This window comes from Puntigrus tetrazona, chromosome 17 (genome assembly GCF_018831695.1).
Source record: "Puntigrus tetrazona isolate hp1 chromosome 17, ASM1883169v1, whole genome shotgun sequence".
NCBI lineage: Eukaryota > Metazoa > Chordata > Actinopteri > Cypriniformes > Cyprinidae > Puntigrus > Puntigrus tetrazona.
The window spans coordinates 11,464,202-11,475,424 of NC_056715.1; the positions used below are offsets into that span (position 1 = coordinate 11,464,202).

At 36.8% G+C, this 11,223-nt stretch overlaps 1 protein-coding gene across 5 annotated transcripts in view; it reads right to left on the reverse strand.

The window, feature by feature from the left end:
* Positions 1 to 10,801, reverse strand: part of esrrga (estrogen-related receptor gamma a) — a 144,719-nt gene extending 133,918 nt beyond the window's left edge. For 4 of the 5 annotated variants that reach the window (XM_043262139.1, XM_043262136.1, XM_043262138.1 and 1 more), the window contains exon 1: positions 10,314 to 10,799. The gene's annotated coding sequence lies outside the window, so the exon portion shown is untranslated. Of the gene's footprint in view, positions 1 to 10,313 lie in introns of all 5 variants that reach the window. The other variant, XM_043262141.1, reaches the window with a different exon arrangement.
* Between the last annotated feature and the right edge of the window lie 422 nt (positions 10,802 to 11,223).

The window sequence follows — 11,223 nt, forward strand, 5'->3', positions numbered from 1 at the left end:
CGCACCAAGAGGCTTTTTAATCTGTTACCGAATGAAAGTGTGCCAGATCACAGAGCGGCTGATGTCACACGGGAAGCTGTGGTGCTCGCGCTGCACTCTGCTGTCTTATCTATGGCACTGGGGCCACAGAAGCCTGTTTGGAGACTGCCGCACATGTGCTCTACTTCTGTTTCAATGTCTAAAATCATTGCCTTTTCCCTGTTGTTCGTTTTATTTTGGCATATTTGCTAATTAGATATAATCTGAAGTGTTGCGAGGAGTAGAAAGTAGTAAACCCTCACGTGCAGTAAACAATTTAGCATGGCAACCACAATTTCCCCATAATAGCATAAGTGCAAAATGCAGTTATTGTTGTTAAATATATATCACAAAGGCGCACAATGAGCATTTTTGGTGTAAAAATGAACAAAACCTCATTATGATTAAACAAGCAAGCAAGCTGATTTGGTGCTCAAGACACATTTCTTATTATCAACATTAAAAATAGATGCGCTCCTTAATGTTTTAGTGGACACTATACATTTTTTAGGGTTGCTTGATGAATACAAAAGAATAGAATTTGTTTATAACAGAAAACTTTTATAACAAAAAATGCCTTTACTGTCACTTTTTTATTTTGTATGTATAAATACAGACACTTAAAAGTATATATTTGAGAAACAATTTACATAAGTCAAAATCAAAAAGAAATAAATAGTTCTTTTAAAAAAATGTGCTTATTATGTACACACAAAATAAAAATATTTTAAATTAATTTTACCATGCTGACATCACATTGACCCTCCAAAATTTCCAAATTCCATACTACCAGAGACTGTATAAATCCAATTTGTCAGTGTCTTAATATGAATAAACTATGGTACAACACAAATAGCAATTGTTGCCTTGAGAAGGTAACCGTCTTCTGAGTTTCTGTACACATACAATTTCATGAAAAGTCTTGTCACTCCACTTCATCAATCTACACAAAATGCACGGTGAAGTCACCGCCATCCCTTGGCTTCAGATTCACCCCATGCCTATAGCCTTATTCATATTTCAGCATGAATCATGCTGGGATGTTGTGCTAGCATGAAAGGGTCATCAGACCCAGGGCTGTTATGAGCAAAAGAATTCAGGTCAGCTAGATGCTAACCGTTTTGGCAGGAGCCATCTACGGTGTACAGCATAAAAAGAAAAAAAAATTGCAAGTCTCTTATTAATCTTTTATTTACCTCTTTTCCAGTAGCGCTAGCAGCTACTGGCATCCATATATGAAGAGCGAATTTCGTCATCTGGTTTGGGACAAGCTAATCTAAATCTTTGGCACAGGTAATTGAAACGCTGACTTTCCACTGCAAAGCCCGAAGAGCATCGCAGGCACGTCGCAGCTCCTAAATGCGATAAGATGAGCGTATTAGCTATTATTGGATGTAAACATTAGTAACCTCAGAACGGACTGGAAAAAGGCATGACTCCCCCACCCAGCGGCCCGTTTTTAGCCATCTGTGCATGCACCGCAAGCGTATATTTATATGTAAATACACGTGATGAGGGTGCTCTTGTTTCAATGAAAATACTCAAGTTGTGATGTGATCCGAAGACTTGCGGCCAGGAACGAATCAACAGCATGGAGCCGAGCACTGTCCTCGGCGGCACATAGCGAGAGGGCCAAAGGAAAATATGACACAGCACGGCACAGCTGGGTCATTTAATGAATTAATGGAGGAATGTCTTTGCACTGCACCCGCGATTAAAAATAGGCCTTCGAGATGAAATCAGATGCCGAAGGATCAGGGTAAGAAGGTGGCATTGGTCATATTTTTAGGGGGGCAGATGATGAGGAAAGCCAGATTGAGGGACCTCTTGAGAACATTTCCTAAGCAGCTGATGGGCTCCTCAAGCCAGATTTCTTATAACTGCACTGGGTCAGAAGCGAAGTGCCGTGGTCCACTTCTCTGATGAGGAACTAGGGGGCTGCTCTAACCTCAAAGCAATCTGCTTCTCTTAAGAAGGTTGATGGTGTAGTTACAGATGTGGAAATGGTGATCTAAAGTTGCGTAGACCAGGGCTGTTCGGTCCTGCTCCTGGTGGACTACTTTTCTTTAGAGTTTAGCTCCAGCCTGTTTCAAATGCACCTGTCTGGAAGTTTCGAAATAGCATACAACCTAAGCAGCTGCTGTATTTGATTTTTTTTAAAAAAAGTATTCATGTCTAAAGTACATTCTGTAAACATAGTATGAACGTGTGTTGTGTAAAATCATGTGGTCATGTGACCTACAGTCAGCTGTGTCACTTCACAGTCATTCATAAGTCCTATACGATGCACACTTCAGAATCTGTCGGCAGTAGTAGGTCACACCATACTTTTTGAAAGTCTATGAATTCCCACATACTTTTCAATTCACATATTGCTTTTGCCACTATAGGGAATGGGCATTGTCGGAAACAGGGATTATAATCCTCAAGACCTTAATGTTATTGTATGTTTATAACTTTGTATGTTTCAGATTTGTAGGCCGCCTTTTTTAAATCTCGCAAAGGGCAACAGATGAAAATTAAGTAAGCAAATAATTACATAATTAAATGCATACATAAATAAATATTAGCTGTTTCAAATTCAAATTGCCTGATCAAATTAAACATTTTTGCTTTTATTTAGCATTTTTTAAGGGATGTGCAATTTTTAAGCTGTAGTTCATAACTTTTTTTTTGGGTTAAAAATTGTTAGAAGTGTTAAAAACGAACGCCTTACTAGCCTGATTCACAATGTTTAGTTTGTAATAATGTTTTCTCATTTGAGTGGTATGGGAAGGTTTTTGCTGGAAACTTGAGCATGGCATTATATCATTACATCACATCTGTAAACACAAAAAAGCTGTCCAGGCTATAGGCTATCGCATATGAGGATCCTGCAGGTATCATTTACAGTCTTCTCTCACAGCAGTTAGAGTAATTAAAAGTATCATTATCATTTTAAAGACAACCAGTTCAAAGGGAGCATAATTTGCTTTTTGGGTTAAAAGAATGTGAATTTCTTAATATAAAAATCGAATAGTAAGAAAATTAGAAAATGTACTGTACAGAAATTGAAATCTACTTTCCAATACACACTCATAGTCATGCAATGCTGATGTTGTTAACATTAATCGTTTGAGAATAAAGCATAAAAATTATTTAGCACAATTTATTGTAATGCTTTTTTCCTCAATTGGTCAGAACAAACATGGCAGACTTGTTATTGTTTCAGTGACAATATATGGTGAAAATTCTTATTTGGGTCATATATTCTAGAATCTGCGACTTAGTGTCCACACTGGTGCGGTGTAACTCAAAACCTTCTGTAATTCGTTCTAGTAATTCTGCATACAGCTGCAATTATAGGTTTTCAAAGAGAGATGGCGACCAAGAGCCAAAATTTACGAACTGCAGCTTTAAAACAGAACATATTTTCATAATTACAAAAAAAACAGCAATTTTTTAAATTGGAATATTAGCAATTTCTCAGCCAATAAAATAATTTTGGGCATAAAGAGAACTGCCCGTTTCCAAGTAGACTGTAACAACACCGTTTGTGGCCAACGTTCAACAAGGTCAACAAAACCTAGAAGAAAGATGCATACCTCAGTCCGGAACACCTTTGAAACAGATCGGTTTCGCCTCATCCCCTATAAAGCTCAGATGAAGCCCCCCGGACTCTGACTAGCTTCGTCATACAGATGACACACTGTCACTCTGGGATTACATGGAGATAAAACACTGCTCCTTCAAATCTCTGGGGCTCTCCCGCAATTTTCACAAGTACTCTTTGCAGGAGGAGCAAAATAGTGAATCACTTCAATGCAGCTACAGAAAAAAAACATGTGATGAAACCGCACAAACAACCTGGACGAAGGTGCGGAGGCAGATAGGACAGGCACTGGGTAGGAAACAGGCTTCCAAGATTTGAGCTCATGGCTTCAAAGGACACGCAGTGCAGCACAGAAAGAACACAGCAGGACCAATCTGAGGCTAGAACAAAAAGAGCCGCACTCCTACAGTGCCAATTCATTTCTCCTTATGAAACTGTTTAAGTTGGAGGGCTTTTCTTCTGGGAGGCTCTCAGCCAGAAGAGCCTGGCGCTATATTAATTTCATCCCTTTACCTTTTGCAACCCGGAGACCTCTGACCTGCCTTACCTGTATAAATAGAAAGAACTAATTTACTAGCGAGAAAGCGCTAAGGGGCAAACATGTCCTGGGTAATGAAGTGTTCAGCTTGTGCATGATTAACCAGCTGGTGGGGGTGGGGCAGAAACCACAGGCCATGAAATAAGGGGTAAAATTGATTAGCAATTTTCATTTACACAGCTAAACAAAAGCTGCTTTGCATATCAGCCTGGTTAGTTTATGCTGAAAATACTGTGACTGAAGCTAAGCTAACAGACCTAACTTTTTTAGGGTTATAGGCTACTCCTGATCGCAGAGAAAAATAAAAAAAATTACAGGAGCTATTTTAAAAGAGGTGGTCACGCAGGCACACTGTACCAGGTGCAATGCTTTCTGTTAGTGGTCCAGTTCTAAATCTAGACCGGTGAACAACATGCCCAGAATGTTAAAGACACAATATCATTTGATCCTCCTATTGTCGCACGGCAATTGTGCACCACTTTCAAAGGCTATTTCAGTAATCATCAAGATGTTTTTTGATTATGCAAATCTCTCTGGGTCAATGCATTAAGAGCTGTACCAGGTAATATAAATGACAACATATCCTTTAATTAAATTTTGATTTTAACACACATAGAAGGAACCATACTCTAATACAACCACAACAAACTGTCAGGATTAAACAACTGTTTCGATATCTTAAATTTAAAAGAATCTTAATTTGTGCTGGGTAACATTTAGAGTAATTTGGACTACTGGAAATAAAATAAATTAAAATAATATAAAAAATTTAACAGGTAATTCTTGTGTTGTTGTTCTTTTTTTCATTTACAAAATTGTGAGTTTTACCCCAAATATTTCTAAAACAACCTTAAAAAAGTAGATTCACTATCCACTGGAAATGTCCATTTTAAAAATGCCTGATACAGTATTTCCATGATTCAATGACTGTGGGTCTCCTGCAGCTCATCTTAGGTTTTATGTGTTTCTTTTTGTGGTTGTTGTTTTATAAAAAACAAGCTTTAAATTTATATTAAATGGTTTGTGTTTAATTCCCTAGAATGACCATATGCTTCCAATGACCATATACTTACAGATGCTGCTGTCAATAAACAAGCATCAACAAAACACTTAAACATTTTCAATGACTTTGCCATCTACAAGTACTGCACACGCCGTTAACTGACAAGTAGCCATAAAAATAACTAACAAGTGAAATTAAAGCACCACATTAACGGTTTAAGATTTCCTCTTTTTTGTGTTTGCATGTGTCCTGGTCATCTTCTCATAGAGAATAGACTGCTCTATATTCACACATTCACTTAACACCTTCCTCCTATTCCGAATCTCCTACTGAATATATTCATGTCTTGAGTACTCCAACTGCATTATGATATATGATACTTTTAAGTAACATTTTACGTAACCAATTCATCATAATACCAGAATTCTGTATTTTACAGACCAAATTAAAATTAATATAAATACTGAGTGCATACAGTAGTATTACAGTACTGTTCTAGGGTTTGGGTAAGTACTGTTTGGTTTTTGAAAGAAATGTATAGGATGCATTTAAATTGATCAAAAATGAGCAAAAACATTTACGTTGAAAAAAGATTCCTATTTGAAATGCTTGTGAAGAACTTTCTATTCGCATTTTGTTTCCTCAAAAGAATACAGATCGACTCCCTCATTCTTTCATAAAGCCTAGCCCAGAAACAGCTTCCACTTATTCAGCTTTTCCATATAAATGCAGTGTATTATGCTAGAAAAACTAAAGTTGGCTCTGCACATGAAAAAGTAGGGCCATGCAGCACCTGACAGATAGTAAATGCAGCAGAAAAAAAAAACTTCTCTCCAATACACTGTACACAACTCCAAATTTAATTTTCTGCAAGATTACACACAATAATTACTAGCTTTATAAACCCCATAACTAATGGCTTCCAATTAGAGGATCTATAGGTATCGATTTGTCGAGAATTTGAAAGTAGCTTTAACACAAAGCTCTTAGTCTTAAAGAAAACACTGGAGCCATCCACCAAGGATGAGGTGAGAGAATATGGAAAGGAATGACCAGTCTGATGGGTCTTTTTATTTTTTTCTTACAAGTAACATTAAGACTGCAGATGCCGAAAGCAACAACACAATTAATTCATCTCATTTCACCGTTGTTTAGATCGCTTGAGACTCTTTATGAATGCTAGACCAGGAGTATTTCTCCACGGCCTTCAGATTTATGGCATCTATCTACCACATTGTTTAGCTTGCTTGTTAATTATTCAAAAGGTGAAGGATACTTCAGAGTGTGGCCTCCACTAATAAACCATAGAAGATTAATTTCCTGCAGGAAGCCACATTTCAAACTGGCCTCTCACAAGGCTGAAAGTTACAAACACCATCACACCCTAGCAGTACAACATGCTATGCCTTCCCTGATCGTCTAGCGTCAAAAGTGTCTTAAAAACATCAAACTAAAAGTTTTTTTTAAAAAAAAGATCAATACAAAATACATGCACATTTCACATATTAAAGAAATGAACTAAATGCCTCCATACCTCAGTAACTTAGGACACACTCGGACAGGATTATCCCAGCCACAGCGTTTGTGGTAGCAGGTGCGAGGTAATACACAATTTTTAATTCAGAGTGTTAATCCTCTGGATTTACAATCTAAATACCTCTTTTCAAGATAATGAACTGACGCATATGCAAACGAGTAACCGCCTGTTATGTGGATCCCCAACTTCACAGGGAATCAGAAGACCTCGGCGTTCAGAAATTAATGCACAGGCTACTCTGGCAACTCCAGAGTCAAATCCTGCTGAACTAAAAGCGACATGCTGTGTACCATGCCCCAGAATACATTGGGAAGAGGGTGAGCTTGTAAACTTGATGGATACATTATGACAGTGGAATACTAATCAGAAGATCATCTTTGCTCAAAGTCTACAGGATTTTGGAGGCCTTTTGCACTGCAAAGCAAACCAGGGATTAGCAGTAAATAGATCTTTTACGGGAATAGTATGTAAAGTCAAGACTTTAATCATGTAAAAAATTCGATATACATCATTTTTTCATATACAATATTCAGTATACATATAGTACTGTTCAAAAATGTTCACTAAGGCTGCATTTGTTTGATCAAAAAATACAAACATTATACATAAACAGTACTATTGTGAAAAATGTTATTTGCACTTTAATATATTTCACAACTAAATTTCTTACTGTGATGGCACAGCTGATTTACAACAGCCATTAGAAATAATTTTAGAAATAAAATGCAAAATAACTACACAATTCTGTCCATTCTACCACTACTAGAAAGGCCTGTTTTCGTTGATGCCCAATAAATACATACTGTAATATTTAAATTCTATACTATTTTGCCTAAAACATTAAACGTGAATTTATGTATCACAACATTATAACATACTCAATAAAAGTAATATTGAGTTTGACACTGGTTAACAGTTTTTATTAAAGTAATTACATTAGATTAATTTCAAATGAGTTTTAAAATGCAAAAATATGGACAAAAATATGTGTGTGTATATATATATATATATATATATATATATATATATATATATATATATGATATATATATATATATATATATATATATATATATATATATATATATATATATATATATATATATATATCATATTTTCCTGCACAGTTTGGCTTTTGAAAATGCAGTCGCAGAAAAAATTACAAAGCTGTGCATGGGTTGCCTTTTTTTGGGATACTTTTAAAATGTACAGTGGCTGCCCAAGTGTATATAGATTAAAATAGATCCTTTTACTAATGTGTCTTACACTCTGAATGTATACCTGGCAACTTAAGAATGTGAGTTTCAGCCAGAGCTTACATGTTATAAACATGATAACAACCATTATTAGATAATACACACATATTTTAACAACAGTAAATGACTAAATTCCACATGTGATCACAAAAGGAGCTTAGTACAAACACTCGATGGTGGTTCAGAGTGAGTTTTGAGTAAAAGTGTACTATTAATCTCATAATTGTCTTATGTAGCATGATGCTAATGTTAGCTCCAATGCACCTGCAGAACAGGTGCAGTTCTTCTTCATAGTACTGCACATAAGGTCACAAGAAAATATTTTGTTGTATTTATTTAAAAATACCTTTGATAATAGTTGGGTAAATGTTTATTGAAGCAATGAGCCTTGGTAAATGTTTTATTGCCAAAATAATGTCTGAATAAAAACAGAAGTATGATGATAAAATAATAATAATAATAATAATAATAAGGATAATGTCTCATACCTGGCGGTGGTGTGAAAAAAGCTATCTTTCATTAAACTAGTTTGTCATGCATTTCTTTATTTCAACACATTTAAAGATAAATCCAAATATTTTAAATTTGCCATGACTGATTAATATGATTACATTTTTAATCAATTGAGAGCAGTAATATATGATTAATCGTTTGACAGCACTAGTGTGTGTGTATATATATATATATATATATATATATATATATATATATATATATATATATATATATATATACTAGTGCTGTCAGTGCTGTCAAACGATTAAACACATCTAAAAACGTTTTTGCTTACATATGTGTTCACTGTGTATATTATGTATATAAAGACATCACATACAGTATATATATTATATATATATATATATATATATATATATATATATATATAGTTATAATCTTATTTTTATGTTAAATATGAAAAAAAAATATTTTGGATGTGATTAATCATTTGACAGCACTAATATATACACAATCTAAATATATATTTAAAGCTGCAGTCCGTAACTTTTGCCACTCCAGCAGAATTGCCTGCGTTTTGCAGAAGAACATTGTAGCCAAAGCTACTTCTCTCTGTTTGTGTGTATAACAAATCATGCAGGTACCGGGCTACTCTTCTGCGGTACCTATCCAAACCAGTCTGAATAGTCAGATAAGTATAAACACTTATTATAGGTGTACTGTAGTCATACAAGACAAGCCAAAAACACAGTTTGAAAAATGGATTCATAGTATTCTAGCTTATTATATAAGTTTTGAACAAAAGAAAATTACAGACTGAAGCTTTAATGTAATTGCTTTATTTTATGCAAATATTTCCGTATTTTTATATTTATATGACCTTTTCCATTATCAAAAACTTGAAACTAATATCAACAGATAACCGATATGGCACCGATATACTGTGCATCCCTAGCAAATACCTGTACATCCGGGGCAACAATTACCTTTATTCACCGCGGTCCATGTCTGACGTTCAATTCACAACCAAGACCGCTAAATAATATAAAGAAATATTCAGTATACAGACAGCGGATCTGTAGTTTTCATTGCAAACATACAGCAGAGCTGTGGCAGTCATCACTGGTGTGGGTATTAATAGACGATCCACATTCAGAAAGCTCCGGGTATCAATTAGGGAGTGATGCATACACAGCAAACAGGGTGCGAGTTTATCCACCAAAAAAAAAAAAAAAAAAATTCCATCCAAGCCTGTCTGGTTGTACATAGTAAGCATTAACATGATCAGAAAAGCCTCTTTAGCTGGTGTCAAACTTTCCATATTGGTAAGTATGTGGGAATTATTGACTGGCTGACCTGGATTGGCTAGCAGAGCAGTCACAGAGCTACAACAAGATCCCTCATGCTCTACATAAATACAGTGGGATTGAAACAAGCGCTCATTTGCATTTCTGTATTGTGTCTGCAAACTCACTGCCACGATTTCCAAGACACATAATCTTAAGCAATACTTCCAGTGTTTACAAATGAAATCATGGCCTACAAGCAGGTAGTCCTTGTACGAACGTAACCCAGCGTTGTTTGTCCTATTATAACGTGACATAAAACAACTGAATCATGACAGGCTACAATATTGTGACAATGTGCTTCAGTTCGCAGTGAAACAGAGATTACCCGGCTTTGTACTACAACAGAGCGTAAGCTTCACAGAACAAAGTTTGGCAGGCTTTTTCAGAGACATAAGGCATTTTATGTTTCACCTAATCCCCTGTCAAAAGCATTAAGCATTTAAAGAACCAAGCGCCACATATCCAGAACCACCATGGCTCAGTCCAGCCTGGCGGGTCAACACAGAGCAGCAGGTCTCCCATGCACCCCGCTGTCCCTCCCCGTCAGAGGTGTGCCTTACTTACGCTGGATCCTGGCTTCCCTCAAAGAGTTCTCTGGTGCAGTTTTTCAAGGACAAGGACGTCCGCCCGCCGGCTGCCTCTCGCTTTTCCTCCCCTTTCCCAGTGCAGCGACCACAAACACACACAAAAAAAAAGCCTGCTTGCTTTCCCTCAGCTAGCCTGAATCAGGGGCTGTGTGTTTCTCTCAAAATCATTAAGCAGGACCCTAGCTTGGCAAGTGAGGGTTAGAAAGAGGAGGGAGGAAAGAGAGAGAGTGAGAGAAGGGGAGAGAGAGAGAGAGAGAGAGAGAGAGAGAGAGAAAAGAGGCTGCTGGGCAAGCTGACCGGCTCATTCCCTCTCGCTTGTGTACTAGTACACAGCGCCGGCTGATCTCCTATTGCAAGCCGGCAGAAAAGAGCTGCTTTACTGAAAAGCAGAAGCATCACGTTTCAAGGAAGTGGGAGCCTGGATCTCCGGACTAGGGAGCTAACTGTCACCAGCCGGGAGCCTCTGGGATCTGTGGTCCCTGATGTATGCCTGTCTCATGTGAAAAATGTTGATTGTTCAACCCCCCCAAAACCAGACTTCTATAAACAAACAAACAAACAGCTATTTCAAGAGGGTTCACATTTCTAGCTCTTTCTGTTCACTTCTAAATGCGGGACTTGAGCCGAGACTGCTGGAACTCTCGAATTAAACAGCAGTATAAGATGACACATCTGCATCTATTGCTGCATCTATTGCTTTGGAGAAAAGCAGTGCATATCCTTTGACGTTTAAAGGCTAAATCTGTCATCATTTACTCATCCCCGTCATTGCAAACATGTACGACTGTCTTGTTTCTGTAGAACATAAAAGGAGATGTTTTGAAGCATGTCCGTGCTGTTATTTCCATTCGGCAAAAACCTACAGTTAGCAGAAGCTGCAAAAACAG